We start from the raw sequence: 22,500 nt of genomic DNA on the forward strand, positions 1-22,500 counted from the left end.
AAGATGTTTTATACCTGTTTAAGTAAGACTGTTTTTGTTAAGCCTAAAGCAATAGAAATATTGGGAAAAGTTATTTGACAATTTTGATGCTTCGATATATGGAAAATGTAAGATTGATTTTAAAAGTCCGGTTTTGGAAAAATTTTGATTTTTTTATAAGACACAATTGTTGTGATGACATAAATTTGATTTTAAGTAAAATTGGGATTAGCGCAAAGATGAAATGTGCAAAGTGTGTTGCTAGCTATGCCCGGTCTCGTAATGAAGCTAAGCAGGTTTGGGCCTGGTTAGTACTTGGATGGGAGACGCCTGGGAATACCAGGTGCTGTAAAGCTTTTTGGAAACTTTCACTTAGTATATATAATTTGCCAAAAATAGAGTCAATGCCCGATCTCTGAATATTAGCAGGTTTGGGCCTGGTTAGTACATGGATGGGAGACTGCCTGGGAATACCAGGTGCTTTAAACTTTTGGAAAATTTTCACGATTTATAAATAATCTTGCAAAAAAAAAAAAAAAAAAGAGTCAATACCCGATCTCTGAATCTTAGCAGGTTTAGGTCTGGTTAGTACTTGGATGAGAACTGCCTAGGAATACCAGGTGCTTTAAGCTTTTGGGTTTTCTTTCCTACTTATATAATGTACTGACGATTAGATGGGCTGATCTTTAAATAGCCTCTCCTTTGCAGCAGTCTTCGCTTACGGCCATACCAACCTGGCTATGCCCGATCTCGTCTGCTCTCGGAGCTAAGCAGGTTTGGGCCTGGTTAGTACTTGGATGGGAGACCGCCTGGGAATACCAGGTGCTGTAAGCTTTTTGGAAACTTTTCACTTAGTATATAATAATTTTGCCAAAAAATAGAGTCAATGCCGATCTCTGAATATTAGCAGGTTTGGGCCTGGTTAGTACATGGATGGGAGACTGCCTGGGAAAACCAGGTGCTTTAAACTTTTTGGAAAATTTCACGATTTATATAATAATCTTGCAAAAAAAAAAAAAAAAAAAAAAAGTCAATGCCCGATCTCTGAATATTAGCAGGTTTGGGCCTGTTAGTACATGGATGGGAGACTGCCTGGGAATACCAGGTGCTTTAAACTCTTTGGAAAATTTCACGATTTATATAATAATCTTGCAAAAAAAAAAAAAAAGTCAATGCCCGATCTCTGAATCTTAGCAGGTTTAGGTCTGGTTAGTACTTGGATGAGAGACTGCCTAGGAATACCAGGTGCTTTAAGCTTTTGGGTTTTCTTTCCTACTTATATAATGTACTGACGATTAGATGGGCTGGTCTTTAAATAGCCCTCTCTTTGCAGCAGTCTTCGCTTACGGCCATACCAACCTGGTTATGCCCGATCTCGTCTGCTCTCGGAAGCTAAGCAGGTTTGGGCCTGGTTAGTACTTGGATGGGAGACCGCCTGGGAATACCAGGTGCTGTAAGCTTTTTGGAAACTTTTCACTTAGTATATAATAATTTTGCCAAAAAATAGAGTCAATGCCCGATCTCTGAATATTAGCAGGTTTGGGCCTGGTTAGTACATGGATGGGAGACTGCCTGGGAATACCAGGTGCTTTAAACTTTTTGGAAAATTTCACGATTTATATAATAATCTTGCAAAAAAAAAAAAAAAAGAGTCAATGCCCGATCTCTGAATCTTAGCAGGTTTAGGTCTGGTTAGTACTTGGATGAGAGACTGCCTAGGAATACCAGGTGCTTTAAGCTTTTGGGTTTTCTTTCCTACTTATATAATGTACTGGCGATTAGATGGGCTGGTCTTTAAATAGCCCTCTCTTTGCAGCAGTCTTCGCTTACGGCCATACCAACCTGGCTATGCCCGATCTCGTCTGCTCTCGGAAGCTAAGCAGGTTTGGGCCTGGTTAGTACTTGGATGGGAGACCGCCTGGGAATACCAGGTGCTGTAAGCTTTTTGGAAACTTTTCACTTAGTATATAATAATTTTGCCAAAAAATAGAGTCAATGCCCGATCTCTGAATATTAGCAGGTTTGGGCCTGGTTAGTACATGGATGGGAGACTGCCTGGGAATACCAGGTGCTTTAAACTTTTTGGAAAATTTCACGATTTATATAATAATCTTGCAAAAAAAAAAAAAAAAAGAGAGTCAATGCCCGATCTCTGAATCTTAGCAGGTTTAGGTCTGGTTAGTACTTGGATGAGAGACTGCCTAGGAATACCAGGTGCTTTAAGCTTTTGGGTTTTCTTTCCTACTTATATAATGTACTGGCGATTAGATGGGCTGGTCTTTAAATAGCCCTCTCTTTGCAGCAGTCTTCGCTTACGGCCATACCAACCTGGCTATGCCCGATCTCGTCTGCTCTCGGAAGCTAAGCAGGTTTGGGCCTGGTTAGTACTTGGATGGGAGACCGCCTGGGAATACCAGGTGCTGTAAGCTTTTTGGAAACTTTTCACTTAGTATATAATAATTTTGCCAAAAAATAGAGTCAATGCCCGATCTCTGAATATTAGCAGGTTTGGGCCTGGTTAGTACATGGATGGGAGACTGCCTGGGAATACCAGGTGCTTTAAACTTTTTGGAAAATTTCACGATTTATATAATAATCTTGCAAAAAAAAAAAGAGCCAATGCCCGATCTCTGAATCTTACCAGGCTTAGGTCTGGTAAGTACTTGGATGAGAGACTGCCTAGGAAATACCAGGTGCTTTAAGCTTTTGGGTTTTCTTTCCTACTTATATAATGTACTGGCGATTAGATGGGCTGGTCTTTAAATAACCCTCTCTTTGCAGCAGTCTTTGCTTACGGCCAGACCAACCTGACGGCGCTAGAGAGTCTGACAGGAAGTACTGTGGCAGCAGTTGGAGAGAAAGGCTCTCCCACATTTTTATTCATTTGTTTTGTTTTTGTTTAATATCAAGTTAAAAAGTTTGAAGTATTTTGTTTTTGTTAACGTCATTTTAACCCCGGGCAGTTTTTAAACTGTCTGGGGTTTGAGCTATTTTATTTTGTTTGTTTGTGTTTTTTTTTTTTGTTTTTTTTTTGTGGCTAAGCTATTTAACAAGGATGAAACAATGGCTAATGGATCAGAATCTGGACCAAGGTTTTTGAGGAAAAGAACAATGATTTTGAAGGAGACACTACTTTGGAAAAACGGTTTATGAAAAACGATGGAAAGGATTACAATGAAACATGGGCAACTGTTTGTATCAAGAAGGAAAAGAAATGGAGCTGAAATGGAGAAAGGCCGCACTGAACAGCAACCAAACTACACAAGGTAAAGAAAAGTTTGATACAAAAGGAGAAAAGAGACAAGAAGAATGTCGGAGAAAATGAAATGATAAATAGATTAAAGACAAAAATGAAATATCAGAGGGAATACAAGAAAGAAACAACACTGACAATGACTGTGGAAAATCCAGAAAAACTAACTGCCATCAATGATAATTAAAGCTATTGAGGACATTACTGGAAAAGGTAAACTATATGGACTAAGGAAAAAAAATGACTTCGAGTATGAGCTTACATTGGAGAATCAAACTAGACTGTGACAATTTATTGAATGGACTACTATTGAATGGACAAATGTGTAAAATAAGCAAACTTTGTGAAATGGAGAGGGTCGTTTCTTTTTTACGTTTGCCAAATTATATCAATGACAAGGATGTACTACAAAAACTGCAAAGCTGGGGAGGTTACACCGATACTGCCCGTTGAGAAGGAGGTATTACCCAGGGACAATGGTGGCAGATGGGACAAGATTTATTCGAGTCAAATTCCCTAAGGACGTGGTGTCCCTTCCATATAACACCAGTTTTTGAAACAGAGGAAGGAATACAGTTCTTCAGAGTCATTCATGATCAGCAAGTAAAAATATGCAGAATATGTTCAAGTGCTGAACACGAAAGAAAGACTGCCCTCTACTAACATGCAGAGAATGCCTGGAGCAGGGGCATTATGCGCGGGACTGTACAGCCCTGCAGGTGCCAAGGCTGCAGAAAGGCATTGCCAACATGCGCATGTGAAACGGATGAAGAGGAACATGAGGAAATGGAAATGGAGATGCATAATGAAGTGGAGCATTTGGAGGAGGCTGATAAAGAAAATACATCACAAAAAACAAGTGGATTAACAAAGGATGTACTGAGCAGTGAAGGAGAGGAAGAAGAAGAGGAAGAAGAAGAAGAGGAAACAAGTGAGAATGAGCAGAATGGGGAAGAAAAAGTGATGACTGGACTACAACAATCTGTGAAAAATGTGGAGCAGGATGCAATGGTAAATAAAGAAGATAATAATGGAACAAAGGATAGTACAATCCCGGAAGAGGTAAGCGACATTGGGGAGAGAAAAAAAAGTTTTTTGAAGCAGGGGGACTAAAGGGAAAACAACAGGACAAATAAACATTGAAAAGGTCTTGGAAAGACAAAGAATAAGACGAGAATCTAAAGAAAAAAAGAAGAAGAAAGTAGAGATAATTGCTTTTAAAAGATGTTGATTTGAGAGAGACTGAACAAAAGTGATGTGGGTTTTGTTTTGCATTTATATTTTTCTTTTTTTGTTTATGAGTCAGTTGAAACTAGTGTCAATCAATGCAAGAGGATTGTCAACTAGGACTAAATTTGAAAATGTACTCTATTTAACAAAGAAGAGTGATATAATATGTATACAAGAAACTGGATGGAATGAAGACATTGTTAATGGTTTTAAGAAAATATGGGATGGAGAATTTTTTTACAATAATGACCCAAACAGGAAAAAATGAGTAGCAATTTTAATTAGAAGGGGAGTGACAGAAAAAGCAACAGAAATGTTCACAGATAATGTAGGAAGATTGTTAGTAGTTAAAGTCAAAAGCAAAGAAGAAGAATTAACGATATGTACAATTCATGCACCAAATGACCGTTTAGAAAGAGTCATCTTTTTTAAAAATTTAAATGTTTTAATGGATGGTTATACAAAAGGATTTTTAATTGGGGATTTTAATACTATTTTGGAAATAATTGATGTGGAGGATTATATGGTATATAGATCAGATGTGGGGAGAACTGAATTAAAGAAAATGATGGAAAAACACAAATTTTTAGATATATGGCGGGAAAGAAACAGAGTAAAAAGAGAATATTCCAGAAGGCAAATTGTGAACACAGTATTAAAGCAAAGTAGACTTGATTTGGTTTTATGTAACAGACAGCTAGAACTATTTATATCAAAAGTATTTTATAAAAGGTTCAGTGAAAGTGATCATGATTTTTTAAATGTAATAATTGATTTTAGTGGAGTAGAGAGAGGTCCAGGGGTGTGGGTTTTAAATGCTGAACTTTTAAAAAAACGAGTCTTACAAAATGGAAATAGAAAATGTCATAATAAATAGTATAAACAATATTCTATATGATGAAGAAAAAGTTTGTGGTGGGATAATTTGAAAAAAGTTATGAAAAAAATATCCATTGAATATTCAAAAAGATTGCAAAAGACAAAGAAAAGTAAAGAAAGATTTTTAAATAAGGAATGGGAAGAAGAAATGAAAAAGATGTCTGAAGGAAAGATGGATGTGACAAAAATAGTGTTTTTAGAAGAACAATTTAAGAAAATAGAGGAGGAAAAGTGCAGGGGAGCTAAAATTAGAAGCAGAGCGAAAAATACAGTAGAGGGAGAAAGAAGTACAAAATTCTTTTTTGAGTTTGAGAAATCAAGAAAACATGCAGAATTGATCAAAAGTATATTACAAGATGGGAAAGTTGTGAAGGAAAAACAAGGTATTTTAAAAGAAGTGAATGATTTTTATACTACCTTATTTAAAAAAGATAATATAAATGTGAAAGATGAAGAATATTTATTGAATCAAATTCAAGTTCAAGTAAATGAAGAAGATAAAAGAATGTGTGATAAGGATATAAATGAAGAGGAAATTGAAGAGGTTATAGACCAGTTGAAGAATGGGAAAAGTCCAGGACTAGATGGCTTAACATCTGAGTTTTACAAAGTTTTTAAACATGTTTTAATACCTATTCTGCACAATTTATTTGCTGATACTTTTAAGCAGAAAAAAATGAGTGAAAGCATGAAGACAGGAATGATAAAAATGATCTATAAGAATAAAGGAGATAAAGATCATCTTAAAAATTACAGACCGTTGAGTATGCTAAATACTGACTATAAGATTTTGGCTAAGATCATGGCAAACAGACTGAAAAAGTGATTCCAAACATCATAACAACAAATCAGGCATATGGTGTCTTAAATAGAGATATATCAGACATAGTAACAAATATTAGAGACTTAATGTGGTATATGAAAGAAAAAGGTGAAGGAGGGGATTTAATTAGCATAGATTTGGAAAAGGCTTTCGACAGAGTAGAGCATAAATATTTGTTTGACTTAATTGAAAAATTTGGATTTGGGAGGAATTTTATAACATGGATGAAATGTTTCTATACTGACATTTTAAGTTGTATTAAAGTAAATGGGTTTTTAACTGATTATATTGAAATTTCGAGGTCTATAAGGCAGGGCTGTCCTTTATCGGCATTACTTTATACTTTAGTTGCTGAACCATTAGGAATAGCAATTAATAAAGAAAAACAAATACAAGGAATTTTAGTTGAAAATGGTGTAATGCAACAAAAAATTTTCCAATATGCAGATGACACGACTTTGTTTTTAAAGGATTTAAAGAGTATCGAAAAAGCAATGTTAATTTTTGAAAAATATTGTAGCGGAACAGGAGCTAAAGTCAATAAAGAAAAGACTGAGTATATGAGGATAGGGAAGGTGGATACTTTGGGAAGACAATGGGAATTTAAAGAGCAGAAGAACCAATTAAAGATTTTAGGAGTTATACTTGGGAAAGATGAAATGAAAACAAGAGACCTGATTTGGGAGGAGGTTATAGGCAAAATGGAAAAAAGACTTAACTTTTGGAAACAAAGAGAATTGTTTTTAAAAGGGAAAGTATTAGTTCTAAATTCTTTATTCCTGTCTAAGATGTGGTATATTTTAAGTGTGGTTAGTCTGCCAGCATGGGCGTACAAAATAATAAAAACTTATATTTTAAAGTTTTTTATGGGATGATAAGCCAGCAAAAATAGCATATGACACAATAATTGGGGAGGTGGAAAAGGGAGGTTTGAGACTCATAGATCCAATGGTAAGAATGAAGAGTATGAGAATAAAGACAGTAAAAAAGTTTTGGAATAATGATGATATGGTATGGAAAAAAATTATGAGTTTCTTTATAAATAAGTGTGGGAAAATGGGGGATGATTTTATGTGGATGAATTTTACAGATAATATGCTTGAGAAGATACCTGAATTTTATAAAGAAGTCTTAAGAGCATGGAAAGTTTTTAAAGGGAAGGTTCATGTGGAGTTTAAAGGAAGAGAGCAACTATTGAAACAGCCCCTTTTCTTAAACAAATTGATTTTAAGGAATAGTAATACAATTTTTTATAAGAAATGGTATTATGCAGGATTAAGACAAGTCAAAGACATTTTATATGAGGTAAAACCTGGGTTTTTACCTTTACAGGCAATTATAGACATATTAGAAGATAATGAAGATATAGAAAATAGAAAGCTGATTAAGGAGCAATACATAAAATTAAAAGAAGCTGTGCCACTACAGTGGATTAAAAGCATTGACGATGAAGAAACAGGAAATGAGAAACCTGGAATTTTTTTAAAAAGAAATGATGAACAGATTCCTTTCAATGGCTGTGTTCTTAAAATGTTTTATGTTTGTTTATGTGATCTTGTATTTTTAAGACCAAAAGCAACAGATTTTTGGGAAAGGTCTTTTTGTGAATTAGATGTAACAAAAATCTGGAAAAATGTAAAATGTAGGTTTAAAAGTCCCGCCCTGCATAATTTGGATTTCTTGTTGAGACACAATGTTTTAATGACTGAAATGAAATTGGCAAAAATTGGAATAGCACAAGATGCAAAATGTAAATTATGTATGGAAAAAGATGAAGGAGTGTTACATTTGTTTTTAAAATGTAAAAAATTAGACAATTTTATGAAGATGTTAAGGAAAATTGTGGGGGACTTTTTAAATGATCAGAATGATTGGTTAGAGAAATGGGAAACATTGATTTTATTTGGTTTTAATGGAACTGCACAAAATGTTTATGCATTAAATTTATGGTTAACAGTAGCAAGATATACGATTTGGAGAAGAAGGAATATAATGAAAATGAAAAACAAAGAACTTTCATTATGTAACTTATTTAAACAGTATCTGACTGCAGTGATGGAAGACATATACGACTATTTTAATATTAATGCACAAATGGATGTATTTGACAAATACATTGTAGAAAACAATCCATACATTATTAAAACATGGTCAGGTTTTAATGTGATTTTGCCTGAAAGATTTTAATTGTAATTTTGTTATTTTATTATTATTATTTATTATTTTTATTTTTTTTTCTCCTTACTTATGTACTTTCTTTATTTCCTTATTTCTTTTTTTTATTATATATATATATATATATATATATATATATATATATATATATATATATATATATATATATATATATATATACATTTTCTATTTCCGCATATGCTTCAAATGTAAGACTGTGAATGTATAAAAATTTTGTGTTTTTAATAATAAAAAAAAAAAAAAAAAATGCCCGATCTCGTCTGCTCTCGGAAGCTAAGCAGGTTTGGGCCTGGTTAGTACTTGGATGGGAGACCGCCTGGGAATACCAGGTGCTGTAAGCTTTTTGGAAACTTTTCACTTAGTATATAATAATTTTGCCAAAAAATAGAGTCAATGCCGATCTCTGAATATTAGCAGGTTTGGGACTGGTTACTACATGGATGGGAGACTGCCTGGGAAAACCAGGTGCTTTAAACTTTTTGGAAAATTTCACGATTTATATAATAATCTTGCAAAAAAAAAAAAAAAAAAAAAAAGTCAATGCCCGATCTCTGAATATTAGCAGGTTTGGGCCTGTTAGTACATGGATGGGAGACTGCCTGGGAATACCAGGTGCTTTAAACTCTTTGGAAAATTTCACGATTTATATAATAATCTTGCAAAAAAAAAAAAAAAGAGTCAATGCCCGATCTCTGAATCTTAGCAGGTTTAGGTCTGGTTAGTACTTGGATGAGAGACTGCCTAGGAATACCAGGTGCTTTAAGCTTTTGGGTTTTCTTTCCTACTTATATAATGTATTGACGATTAGATGGGCTGGTCTTTAAATAGCCCTCTCTTTGCAGCAGTCTTCGCTTACGGCCATACCAACCTGGTTATGCCCGATCTCGTCTGCTCTCGGAAGCTAAGCAGGTTTGGGCCTGGTTAGTACTTGGATGGGAGACCGCCTGGGAATACCAGGTGCTGTAAGCTTTTTGGAAACTTTTCACTTAGTATATAATAATTTTGCCAAAAAATAGAGTCAATGCCCGATCTCTGAATATTAGCAGGTTTGGGCCTGGTTAGTACATGGATGGGAGACTGCCTGGGAATACCAGGTGCTTTAAACTTTTTGGAAAATTTCACGATTTATATAATAATCTTGCAAAAAAAAAAAAAAAAAAAAGAGTCAATGCCCGATCTCTGAATCTTACCAGGCTTAGGTCTGGTTAGTACTTGGATGAGAGACTGCCTAGGAATACCAGGTGCTTTAAGCTTTTGGGTTTTCTTTCCTACTTATATAATGTACCGACGATTAGATGGGCTGGTCTTTAAATAGCCCTCTCTTTGCAGCAGTCTTCGCTTACGGCCATACCAACCTGGCTATGCCCGATCTCGTCTGCTCTCGGAAGCTAAGCAGGTTTGGGCCTGGTTAGTACTTGGATGGGAGACCGCCTGGGAATACCAGGTGCTGTAAGCTTTTTGGAAACTTTTCACTTAGTATATAATAATTTTGACAAAAAATAGAGTCAATGCCCGATCTCTGAATATTAGCAGATTTGGGCCTGGTAAGTACATGGATGGGAGACTGCCTGGGAATACCAGGTGCTTTAAACTTTTTGGAAAATTTCAAGATTTATATAATAATCTTGCCAAAAAAAAAAAAAAAAAGTCAATGCCCGATCTCTGAATATTAGCAGGTTTGGGCCTGGTTAGTACATGGATGGGAGACTGCCTGGGAATACCAGGTGCTTTAAACTTTTTGGAAAATTTCACGATTTATATAATAATCTTGCAAAAAAAAAAAAAAAAAAAAAGAGTCAATGCCCGATCTCTGAATCTTACCAGGCTTAGGTCTGGTTAGTACTTGGATGAGAGACTGCCTAGGAATACCAGGTGCTTTAAGCTTTTGGGTTTTCTTTCCTACTTATATAATGTACTGACGATTAGATGGGCTGGTCTTTAAATAGCCCTCTCTTTGCAGCAGTCTTCGCTTACGGCCATACCAACCTGAGGGCGCTAGAGAGCTACAGGAAGTGTTGGCTGCAGTTTGGAGAGGAAGGCTCTCCTCCATTTTGTTTTTTTCTGTTAGTGTTTGTTTTGAGAGTTGTTTTTGGACTTTAGTTTATTTTTTGTGTGGTTTTTCAGTTTTAAACCACCTAACAGCGGCATCTTGCTGGCTGGAGGGTGGTTAATTTTTTGTTTGTGTTTTGTACAATGGACGGATTATTGGCAAACGACACTGGAATGGCTGGAGAGACACGCATGGCAAACGACACTGGACTGGCTGGAGAGAGACGCATGGCAAACGACACTGGACTTGCTGGAGAGAGACGCATGGCAAACGACACTGGACTGGCTGGAGAGAGACGCATGGCAAACGACACTGGACTGGCTGGAGAGAGACGCATGGCAAACGACACTGGACTGGCTGGAGAGAGACGTATGGCAAACAACACTGGACTGGAGAATCGACAACGAGCAGGACACGGTAAAAATCAAGATTTAAGAGATCTACTTGGTAAAAGGAAATTCTTAAAGGAGGCAACAGTGATTGTGAATGTGGAAAATGTTAGTGAGGTGAAGGCTGTTGATATTATTAAAGCGGTGACGGAGAAATGTGGATATGGGGAAATCTTGGCACTAAGGCCAAGACAAGGAAAAGAATACGAGCTGACAATGGAAAAAGAAGAAACTTGTGATAAACTGACTGAGGGATTGGTAATAAATGGAGTGAACTGTGAGATAAAAAAACTTCAAAACAGAGACTATGTTGTCTCTTTCATGCATCTGCCCGTCTACCTTGCTGATGAAGAGATTTTAAATAAACTGGAGGTTTGGGGGGTTTCCCCAATTTCAAAAATAAAGCGGCGTGTTTATCCGGGCACCAGCATTGAGGATGGGACGAGATACGTAAAGGCGCGGTTCCCGAAGGAGGTGGCCTCCCTCCCTTACAGCACAAAAATAGAAACGGCAGAGGGACCACAATATTTTCGGGTGATGCACAGTCATCAGGTTAAGACTTGTCGGCTGTGCATGAGCCCAGACCATGTGGTGAAGGACTGCCCGGAGTTCACGTGCCATAAATGCGAGGAGAGAGGCCATTTCGCGAGAAATTGCAATGCTGTGACGTGCCCGGATTGCAATTTGGTTTTAAATAAGTGTGAGTGTTGGATGCAGGGTGAGGAGGAGGAGGAGGAGCAGCAGGTGGGCCGGCAGGTGCATGAAAGAGACAACGAACAGCGAGTTGATGGAGAAACAGTACGAGGTGAAGGACTGGAATTAAATAAGGATATAGAACAACAGAAAGAGTGTACCGAACCGATTATACAAACACAACAGGATGGGGGAATTTGGTCACAGATGGATTTGACTGACAGCTTGCAAAATGCTTTGGGTACTATGGAACTGGATGATGAAAGGAATAAAGTATTGAGGGATGCACAACAGGAGGGAATTTTATGTACACCGATGGATGTGACGGACAGTGTGCAAAAGGAGATGGACACAGTAGAAATGAATGATGCTACAAAAGAGTGTGAACAAGGACAAGAAAATGAGGAGACACAGGGGAAATCATCGAAAAGAAGAAGATCTGTAAAGGTAATGCCCAATCTAGATAATGCAAGAAAAAGAGTGCTTAAAGAAGATGGTATTGAGTGTGCTAATAAGTATGAGCTGCTAAAGGGTTTGGAGGGGATGGACTGAGTTTATGGGTTTTATGCATGTTTTTATATGTTTTATGCTTTTAAGAATTGTTACTTTTAATGCTAGAGGGCTTTCAAATGTAGGAAAATTTGAAAAAGTCAAAGAAATGTGTAAAGGAGAGGATGTGATTTTATTACAAGAAACTAACTGGAGAGAAGAGTACATGACTGAAATAAGGAAAAGGTGGAGCGGAGAGATTTTTTATAACAATGGTGATGGGAGGCTGGGAAGAGGAGTTGCTATTTTAATAAAAGAAAACTGTGGGGTATCATGTAAAACAATATATAATGATGTAGATGGGAAATGTATTGCGGTTGAAATGGAGTATGAGGAGAAAAAAGTTATTGTAGTTAATATTCATGCACCGACTGTAGAGAATGAAAAGAAGGAATATTTTAATGTATTAAGAGATTTTTTAAAAAAGCATAAAGAAGTTATTATGATGGGTGATTTTAATACCGTTTTCAGTAAATTAGAAATTGGTGAGGGAATGGTTTTTAAAAATGATAAAGGAAGAAAAGAACTGAAATTATTAATGGAAGAAAATAATATGATTGATGTATGGAGAGAAAGAAATGAAAAAAAGAAAGAATATTCAAGGAGGCAATTAGTAGGGAATTTTATGTGTAAGACAAGGATTGATTTTATTTTGTGTACAAGGAACATTGAAGGATTTATCGGTAACATTAAATATGAAGAATCAAGCTTAAGTGACCATAAACCAATTTTTATGCAAGTAGACTGGAGTTCAGTGAAAAGAGGGCCGGGTGTATGGATTTTAAATGTAGAGATTTTGAAGAATGAGGAGTATGTTTTAAGTATTAAAGAAATTATTGAAAAAGAAAAGGAGAATGAAATGTACAGTGAAGATAAAAGGATATGGTGGGAAAATGTTAAATATTTAGTTAAAAAGTTCACAATAAAATATTGCAAATTAATACAGATATGTAAGAGGAAGAAGGAGAGAGAAATAAGAGAAAAATTGGAAAAGGAATTAAATGACAATGGGAAAGATATACAAAAAATAAAAGAATTGGAGGGAATATTGAAAGAAATGGAAGAGAAAAAATATGAAGGTGCAAGACTAAGAAGTAAAGCTAAATATACTGTGGAGGGTGAAAAATGTACAAAGTTTTTCTTTGATCTAGAAAAAATAAGAGGGAAAGCTGGAATGATTAGAGAAATAAGAGGAAAAAATGGTGTAGTGGTGGAAACAAATGAGGAAATATTAAAAGAAGTAAAAGCATATTATGAAAACCTGTTTAGTACTGAGGGGTTGAGGGAAGAAGAGAAATTGGAGTTACTAAATCAAATAAAAACAACAGTAGGAGAAGTAGACAAAAAAGAGTGTGATGAAGAGATAAGAGAAGAAGAGATAAAAAGAGCAATAAGTGAATTAAACAAAAATAAAAGTCCAGGTATAGATGGTTTGGGGAGTGAATTTTATATCGTTTTTAAAGATTTTTTAACCAATATTTTAAAAGAAGTATATGAAGATATTTTTAAGAAAGAGGAAATGAATCAGAGAATGGGGATGGGATTAATAAAGTTGATATATAAAAGAAAAGGAGATAAAGTAGACCTAAAAAATTATAGACCAATTACAATGCTGAATACAGATCTGAAAATTTTAACAAAAGTTTTAGCCAATAGATTGAAAGAAGTAATGCCAACTATAATTGAAACAAATCAAGTGTATGGAGTTAAAGGGAAAGATATAGCAGACACAACTCTAAGTATAATTGATAAAATAAGATATATGAAAGAAAAAAAGAAAAAAGGATATGTTATTAGTTTGGATTTCGAAAAGGCCTTTGATAGAGTGGAGCATGAATATTTATTTGGAATTTTAAGAAGGTACGGGTTTGGGGAAAATTTTGTCAAGTGGATTACAATTTTATATAGGGGAGCAATAACAAGAATACAGTGTAATGGTTTTTTAACAGAATGTTTTAAAATTACTAGATCAATAAGACAAGGATGTCCATTATCAGCGCTTTTATATTCTTTAGTTGCAGAACCATTGGGATTAGCTGTTAAAATAGATGAAGACATAAGAGGGATAAACATTGAAGGAAGTGGGGGAAATGAAAAAATATTTCAATATGCAGATGATACAACAATAATAGTTAAAGATATAGAGAGTGTTAATAAAGTAATGGAAGTAGTACAGATGTTTTGTAGGGGATCAGGAGGCAAGTTAAATGAAGAAAAAACAACGTATGTGAGATTTGGAGGAGTAAATGTTTTAACGGATCATTTTCATTTTAAAGAAACAAAAGAAATAAGGATTTTAGGTGTTCTAATGGGAAAAGACGAAAGGAATGTTAAAGAAAAAATGTGGGAAGAAATAGTAGGAGGAATTGAAAAAAGGTTACATTTTTGGAAATTGAGGACTTTAAGTGTAAAAGGGAAGGTTTTAATTTTAAATGTTTTAATGGTGTCAAAGTTGTGGTATGTTTTATATGTGACTGCTATGCCAATGTGGGTGGAGAAAAGGTTGAAAAAATGTTTTTTAGATTTTTTATGGAATAGTAAACCGTCAAGAATTGCATATAGTACATTAATAGGAGAAGCAGGGAAAGGAGGGATGGGATTAATTGATGTCGAACAGAGAAAAAATAGCTTAAGAATTAAAATAGTAAAAAAATATCTAGATGATGGTCACAAAACAGCATGGAAAAAGACAATGGAATATTTTTTAAACAAATGTGGGGATTTTAACATGGGGGATGGAATTTTATGGATGAAAACAAAGAATTGGATGACAGAGTGCTTACCAGAGTTTTATAGGGAAATGTTTAGTGCATGGGGAAAATTTTTAGACAAAGTTGTGTATGATCCACATGGGAGAGAAAACATTTTAAATCAACCTCTGTTTTTAAACAAAAACATTTTAAAACAAGACAAAGAATTGTTTTTAAAGAAATGGATGGATGTGGGGATAACAAGAGTGAGAGATGTTTTGTATGAATTTAAAGAAGGGTTTTTACCGACACAATTTATTGTAGATGCAATGGAGGAGGCAAAAGAGGATTACAGTGAACAAGAAATAAAAAATAAATATGAAATCATTAAAAATGCAATACCTAAAGAGTGGATAAAAAGAATAGAAAGTATGGAAGGAGAGCCAAAAGAGAAATGTATTCATGTGAAATTTGGGGAAAAAATGTATGATTTTAAGGAATGTACTGTGAAAATGATTTATTGTGCTTTTAGAGATGATGTTTTTAAAGAGCCGATTGTAAATGGATACTGGGTGCAGAAATTCAAAGATTTAAAAAAAGAGTGTATATGGAGAAACATGACGGGGAAATGTGTGGAAACTAAATTGGAATGTTTGGAGTATTTTATAAGGCATAAAGTGGTTTTTACTGATGTAATTTTAAATAAAATAGGAATGGAAGAAAATGCTCTGTGTAAAGTGTGCCAGGAAGAGGAAGAGGGGATTTTACATATGTTTTTACATTGTAGAGAGTTGGAGGACTTTTTAAGGAAATGTAAATGTTTAATTAAAAATGTGACTGAGGAGTGGGATGAAAATATAATGGAATGGAACAGAGTTGTCATGTTTGGTTGGGAAAAAAAGTGTAAAAACAAAAGTTTCATTAATCTGTGTGTAATGCTAATGAAAAGTGCAATATGGGACAGAAGAACTTTGGCTAAAAAGGAAAAAATTGTGTTGGATGTTTGGAGTGTGTTTAAAAGAAAAACAGAATTATATATTGAAAGACTGTATGTTTACTTTAAAGGTGTAAATATGTTGGACTCTTTTTATGATGTTTTTACCCCAAAAGTCTGTTGTGTTTTAAAGAATTTAATGTGGAGTTTGCCAGAAAGTGGAAGAGTTTTTTAAATTATCTATGTAAAGGAAAGATGTGTAATGTAGAGATGTGTAAAGTCAATGTTATGTAATTTCTATTGATTGTGTTTAATCTATTGTATTTTATTGATTGAAATTTCTTAATAAAAAAAAAAAAAAAAAAAAAAAAAAGGCTATGCCCGATCTCGTCTGCTCTCGGAAGCTAAGCAGGTTTGGGCCTGGTTAGTACTTGGATGGGAGACCGCCTGGGAATACCAGGTGCTGTAAGCTTTTTGGAAACTTTTCACTTAGTATATAATAATTTTGACAAAAAATAGAGTCAATGCCCGATCTCTGAATATTAGCAGGTTTGGGCCGGGTAAGTACATGGATGGGAGACTGCCTGGGAATACCAGGTGCTTTAAACTTTTTGGAAAATTTCACGATTTATATAATAATCTTGCCAAAAAAAAAAAAAAAAAGTCAATGCCCGATCTCTGAATATTAGCAGGTTTGGGCCTGGTTAGTACATGGATGGGAGACTGCCTGGGAATACCAGGTGCTTTAAACTTTTTGGAAAATTTCACGATTTATATAATAATCTTGCAAAAAAAAAAAAAAAAAGAGTCAATGCCCGATCTCTGAATCTTACCAGGTTTAGGTCTGGTTAGTACTTGGATGAGAGACTGCCTAAGAATACCAGGTGCTTTAAGCTTTTGGGTTTTCTTTCCTACTTATATAATATACTGGCGATTAGATGGGCTGCTCTTTAAATAGCCCTCTCTTTGCAGCATTTTTCGCTTACAGCCATACCAACCTGGCTATGCCCGGTCTCGTCTGCTCTCCGAAGCTAAGCAGGTTTGGGCCTGGTTAGTACTTGGATGGGAGACCGCCTGGGAATACCAGGTGCTGTAAGCTTTTTGGAAACTTTACACTTAGTATATAATAATTTTGCCAAAAAATAGAGTCAATGCCCGATCTCTGAATATTAGCAGGTTTGGGCCTGGTTAGTACATGGATGGGAGACTGCCTGGGAATACCAGGTGCTTTAAACTTTTTGGAAAATTTCACGATTTATATAATAATCTTGCAAAAAAAAAAAGAGTCAATGCCCGATCTCTGAATCTTACCAGGCTTAGGTCTGGTTAGTACTTGGATGAGAGACTGCCTAGGAATACCAGGTGCTTTAAGCTTTTGGGTTTTCTTTCCTACTTATATAATGTACTGACGATTAGATGGGCTGGTCTTTAAATAGCCCTCTCTTTGCAGCAGTCTTCGCTTACGGCCATACCAACCTGGTTATGCCCGATCTCGTCTGCTCTCGGAAGCTAAGCAGGTTTGGGCCTGGTTAGTACTTGGATGGGAGACCGCCTAGGAATACCAGGTGCTGTAAGCTTTTTGGAAACTTTTCACTTAGTATATAATAATTTTGCCAAAAATAGAGTCAATGCCCGATCTCTGAATATTAGCAGGTTTGGGCCTGGTTAGTACATGGATGGGAGACTGCCTGGGAATACCAGGTGCTTTAAACTTTTTGGAAAATTTCACGATTTATATAATAATCTTGCAAAAAAAAAAAAAAAAAAAAAAAAAGAGTCAATGCCCGATCTCTGAATCTTACCAGGTTTAGGTCTGGTTAGTACTTGGATGAGAGATTGCCTAGGAATACCAGGTGCTTTAAGCTTTTGGGTTTTCTTTCCTACTTATATAATGTACTGACGATTAGATGGGCTGGTCTTTAAATAGCCCTCTCTTTGCAGCAGTCTTCGCTTACGGCCATACCAACCTGGCTATGCCCGATCTCGTCTGCTCTCGGAAGCTAAGCAGGTTTGGACCTGGTTAGTACTTGGATGGGAGACCGCCTGGGAATACCAGGTGCTGTAAGCTTTTTGGAAACTTTTCACTTAGTATATAATAATTTTGACAAAAAATAGAGTCAATGCTCGATCTCTGAATATTAGCAGGTTTGGGCCTGGTTAGTACATGGATGGGAGACTGCCTGGGAATACCAGGTGCTTTAAACTTTTTGGAAAATTTCACGATTTATATAATAATCTTGCAAAAAAAAAAAAAAAAGTCAATGCCCGATCTCTGAATATTAGCAGGTTTGGGCCTGGTTAGTACATGGATGGGAGACTGCCTGGGAATACCAGGTGCTTTAAACTTTTTGGAAAATTTCACGATTTATATAATAATCTTGCAAAAAAAAAAAAAAAAAAAAAAAAAGAGTCAATGCCCGATCTCTGAATCTTACCAGGTTTAGGTCTGGTTAGTACTTGGATGAGAGATTGCCTAGGAATACCAGGTGCTTTAAGCTTTTGGGTTTTCTTTCCTACTTATATAATGTACTGACGATTAGATGGGCTGGTCTTTAAATAGCCCTCTCTTTGCAGCAGTCTTCGCTTACGGCCATACCAACCTGAGGGCGCTAGAGAGCTAGTGAGAAACAGGAAGTGTGTTGGCTATAGGGAGGTGAGAAAGGCTCACCCAAACTTTTGTGTTGTTTTTTTGCGTTGTTTTTGTTCAAGATAAGTATTTTTGTTTCTAGTTTTTAGTGTTATTTTTGTTATTCGTCCTCCCAACAGCTTTGCTGTTTGGGAGGGATCGTTTTAGTTTTGTGTTTTTTGTTAAAATGGACGGATTAACGGCTACAGACATGGATTTGGCAAAACAGACAAGGCAGCTAACTGAAAATGGACTGGATCAAAGACAACGAGAAAAGGATTACCCAGAAAGGCGAATGAAACGGATCTATACCAAGGAAGCAACGGTAGTGATTGATTTGACGGAGGTACAAGATGGGAGAGCAGAGGACATTATAGAAGCATTGAAAGACAAGATCGAAGTGACTAGCATACTAGCGGTAAGACCAAAAATGATGAAACAATATGAAATTACATTGGAAAAAGAGGAAGATATTGAGAAACTAGAAGAAGGATTGATGATTAAAGGAAAGATTTGTGAAATTAAAAAGTTGAACAATAAGGATTTTGCTGTATCTTTCATGCATCTGCCTGCTTACTTGGAGGATGACGATATTTTAAAGAAGCTGGAGGGATGGGGGGTGACTCCTATCTCACAGATCAAAAGGAGATTCTACCCGGGCACCCGCATTGAGGATGGAACGAGATTCCTGAGAGTACGGTTTCCAAAAGAGGTGGCTTCCCTGCCCTACAGCACGAGAATGGAGACGGAAGAAGGACCTCAGTATTTCAGGGTGATACATAGCCAGCAGGTGAGAACCTGTAGGTTATGTATGAGCCCTGAACACATGATGAAGGACTGTCCTGACTTCAAATGCTATAAGTGCTCGGAAAGGGGACATTTCGCGAGGGACTGTAATGCGGTGAGGTGCCCGGACTGCAGGCTTGTGTTAAACAAGTGCGAGTGCTGGTTCGGAGAACAACATCAGGAGGAAGAGCAGGGGTGTGGGCAGATGCATGAGGAAGCCGGTGAAGAGGAGCTACACGAAAACACAGAAGGAACACCAAGAGAGGATACCACAAGCACGGACGTTGAAGAGGAAAGTGAAAGGACTGGATCAACGCAGTGCGGTGAGGAAACGGGGTCACTGATGGAAATAACTGATACTTTACAGATTCAACTGGAAAAGACAGAGGATCAGGAGTGGGTCAGCGAGGATGGGAGAATGGACAAAGACAGTGAATGCATCGACGATGCCGGCACTACAGGAATCAATAAAAGAAGAAGACAAACTAAGGTAACACCAAATTTAGAGAAAGCCAAAAGAAAAGTATTAAAACAAGGATGTGAGGAAAAACAAGACAGTGGGGAAATGGTAAAGGAAGGAGAGTGAATGAACTGACAAAATGGGGATTTTATGGCTTTTATTTTATTTTATGGTGCTGAAAATTGTGGCTTTTAATGCTAGAGGATTAATGAATGTTTATAAATTTGAAAAGGTGAAGGAATTGTGTCGAAATGAAGATGTGATTTTATTGCAAGAGACAAACTGGAAAGAGAATGTTATGGAGGATATTAGAAAAAGATGGGAAGGGGAATTACTTGTTAACAATGAAGAGGAAAAAATGGGAGGAGGAGTGGCGGTTTTAATAAGAAAAGACAGAGGTATAAAGACAAAACTTATATATAATGATAAAAAAGGAAAATGTATGGTGGTAGAAATCGAAATGGAAGAAGACAAATTTGTTTTAGTGAACGTGCACGCTCCCAATGGAGAAAAAGAAAAGAAAATATACTTTAATGTTTTAGCTGATGTAATTGAAAAATGGGGGAAGGTGGTGATTGCAGGGGATTTTAACACTGTTTTTAGTAAAATGGATATGGCAAATGGGATGGTTTTTAAATCGGATGGGGGTAGAAAAGAACTAAGGTCATTGATGGAAGAGAAAAATATGATTGATGTGTGGCGGGAAAGAAATGGAAAAAAGAAGGAATTTTCAAGAAGACAGTTGGTGGGGAATTTTATGTGCCAAACCAGAATAGACTATTTTTTAAGTACCAGAAATCTTGAATGTTTCATTGATGGAATATTTTACAAAGAAACAACCTTAAGCGATCACAAAATGGTTTTAATGACGATGGATTTTAAAAGACAAACAAAGGGACCTGGGGTGTGGATTTTAAACACTGAGGTTTTAAAGAATGAAAGTTTTAAAAAAGAGATTGAAATGATATTAGATGGGAGGAAAAAAGACCTGATGTATATGGAAGACAAAAGGCAATGGTGGGAAAATGTTAAGTATGATATTAAGAAATATTCTATGAACTACTGTAATTTATTACAAAAGGTTAAAAGAACCAAGGAGAGAGAAATAAGGAGAACTCTAAAAGAGGAGTTAAATAAAAACGAAGTAGATGTGCAAAAAGTAATTGAAATAGAAAATACGTTGAGAAAAATAGAAGAGGAGAAATGCAAGGGGGCAATGTTGAGAAGCAAAGCAAAATATACGGTGGAAGGGGAAAAATGTAACAGATTCTTTTTTAATCTTGAGAAAAGCAGGGGGAGAGCGGAAACAATTAAAGAACTTAAAAGTAGGAATGGAATGGTGGTCTCAGATACAGAGGGGATTTTAAAAGAAGTTAAATCATTTTATGAGGAACTTTTTAAGTCTGAGGGGGGAGATGAGGAAAAAAGGAATATTTTGTTGCAACAGATAACAAGGAAAGTTGGCGAACAGGATAAAAAAATATGTGAAAGGGAAATAGAAACTGAAGAGATCATACATGCCATAAATCATTAAGAGTGAGGAAAAGCCCCGGGGTAGATGGTATTGGAAGTGAGTTTTACAAAGTTTTTAAAGAAAAAGTAAGCGTGATTTTAAATGAAATTTTTGAAGAAGTTTTTAAAAAAGAAAGAGTAAGCCCAAGAATGGGGCTAGGATTAATGAAAATAATATACAAGAAAAAAGGAGACAAAACTGAGCTGAAAAATTTTAGACCCATTACAATGCTAAACACTGATTTTAAAATTTTAGCCAAGGTCTTAGCAAACAGATTAAAAAATGTCATGCCAAATATAATAGAAACAAACCAGGCGTATGGAGTAAAGGCGAGAGATATAGCAGATGTTACTAGCAGCATTAGAGATATAGCAGGGTATATAAAAGAAAAAGGCAAAAGTGCTTATGTTATTAGTATGGATTTTGAAAAGGCTTTTGACAGAGTTGAACATGGCTTTTTATTTGCAGTTTTAAAGGAATTTGGGTTTGGGAATAATTTTATTAAATGGATTTCGGTTTTATACAGGGATATTTTTACAAAAGTAAAATGCAATGGTTTTTTAACTCAACCTTTTAAAGTTTTAAGATCCATAAGACAGGGGTGTCCATTGTCGGCGCAGTTGTACTCATTGGTAGCAGAACCTTTAGGGCTTTTAATAAATAGAGAAAAAAGAATAAATAGAATACAAATGGAAGAGGGAGAAGAATTAAAGAAAATATTTGAATATGCTGATGACACGACAATTGTGGTTGAAAATGTAGAAAGTGTTAAAAGAGTGATGGAGAAAACAAAACTGTATTGTGAGGGTTCGGGTGCAAAGATAAATGAAGAAAAAACTGTATACATGAAATATGGAAGGGCAGAGGTTCTTACAGGGGTCTGTAAGTTTACAGAGGTGCAAGAAATAAAGATTTTAGGAATAATTGTAGCAAAGAATGAAAAGGAGGCTACGGACAGTATGTGGGAAGAGACGGTGGGAGGGATGGAAAGAAGACTGATTTTCTGGAGAAGCAGGTTTTTAAGTTTAAAAGGGAAGATTTTAGTTGTAAACATGCTAATGTTATCTAGAATGTGGTATACATTACATGTGATGCCATTGCCAGACTGGGTTTTTAAGAGAATAAAGAAATGTGTTTTAGAATTTTTATGGGACAAAAAGCCTCCAAGAATTGCATATTTTACACTGATTGGGAAACCGGGGGAGGGAGGGATGGGTTTGGTGGATGTAGAACAAAAAATGAAAAGCATGAGAGTAAAGGTGGTAAGAAAATATTTGGATGATACGAACAGAGCAGAGTGGAAGAGATTGATGGCTCTTTATTTAAATAAATGTGGGAATTTTAATTTGGGGGAAAATGTTTTATGGATGAAGCTTAAGAATTGGATGATGGAGGGGATCCCACCATTTTACAAAGAGGTTTTAAGCGCTTGGAGGCTTTTTTTAACAGA

At 35.8% G+C, this 22,500-nt stretch overlaps 9 non-coding genes across 9 annotated transcripts; all 9 read left to right on the top strand.

Annotated features, from left to right (window-relative positions):
* Positions 1–695: 695 nt before the first annotated feature.
* On the top strand, positions 696–813 carry LOC113096899 (5S ribosomal RNA). The gene has a single exon (XR_003288716.1). It is a non-coding gene; the product is annotated as a 5S ribosomal RNA (ribosomal RNA).
* Positions 814–1,320: 507 nt separating this feature from the next.
* LOC113096883 (5S ribosomal RNA) lies at positions 1,321–1,439 on the top strand. The gene has a single exon (XR_003288700.1). It is a non-coding gene; the product is annotated as a 5S ribosomal RNA (ribosomal RNA).
* A 364-nt stretch (positions 1,440–1,803) lies between these two features.
* LOC113096905 (5S ribosomal RNA) lies at positions 1,804–1,922 on the top strand. The gene has a single exon (XR_003288722.1). It is a non-coding gene; the product is annotated as a 5S ribosomal RNA (ribosomal RNA).
* A 367-nt stretch (positions 1,923–2,289) lies between these two features.
* On the top strand, positions 2,290–2,408 carry LOC113096915 (5S ribosomal RNA). The gene has a single exon (XR_003288730.1). It is a non-coding gene; the product is annotated as a 5S ribosomal RNA (ribosomal RNA).
* A 6,802-nt stretch (positions 2,409–9,210) lies between these two features.
* LOC113096894 (5S ribosomal RNA) lies at positions 9,211–9,329 on the top strand. Its single transcript, XR_003288711.1, has one exon. It is a non-coding gene; the product is annotated as a 5S ribosomal RNA (ribosomal RNA).
* A 368-nt stretch (positions 9,330–9,697) lies between these two features.
* LOC113096916 (5S ribosomal RNA) lies at positions 9,698–9,816 on the top strand. Its single transcript, XR_003288731.1, has one exon. It is a non-coding gene; the product is annotated as a 5S ribosomal RNA (ribosomal RNA).
* A 6,829-nt stretch (positions 9,817–16,645) lies between these two features.
* Positions 16,646–16,764, top strand: LOC113096902 (5S ribosomal RNA). Its single transcript, XR_003288719.1, has one exon. It is a non-coding gene; the product is annotated as a 5S ribosomal RNA (ribosomal RNA).
* Positions 16,765–17,123: 359 nt separating this feature from the next.
* On the top strand, positions 17,124–17,242 carry LOC113096886 (5S ribosomal RNA). The gene has a single exon (XR_003288703.1). It is a non-coding gene; the product is annotated as a 5S ribosomal RNA (ribosomal RNA).
* A 372-nt stretch (positions 17,243–17,614) lies between these two features.
* On the top strand, positions 17,615–17,733 carry LOC113096889 (5S ribosomal RNA). Its single transcript, XR_003288706.1, has one exon. It is a non-coding gene; the product is annotated as a 5S ribosomal RNA (ribosomal RNA).
* The last annotated feature ends 4,767 nt before the right edge of the window (positions 17,734–22,500 follow it).

Source organism: Carassius auratus, unplaced genomic scaffold, assembly GCF_003368295.1.
Source record: "Carassius auratus strain Wakin unplaced genomic scaffold, ASM336829v1 scaf_tig00216018, whole genome shotgun sequence".
NCBI classification, from domain to species: Eukaryota; Metazoa; Chordata; class Actinopteri; order Cypriniformes; family Cyprinidae; genus Carassius; species Carassius auratus.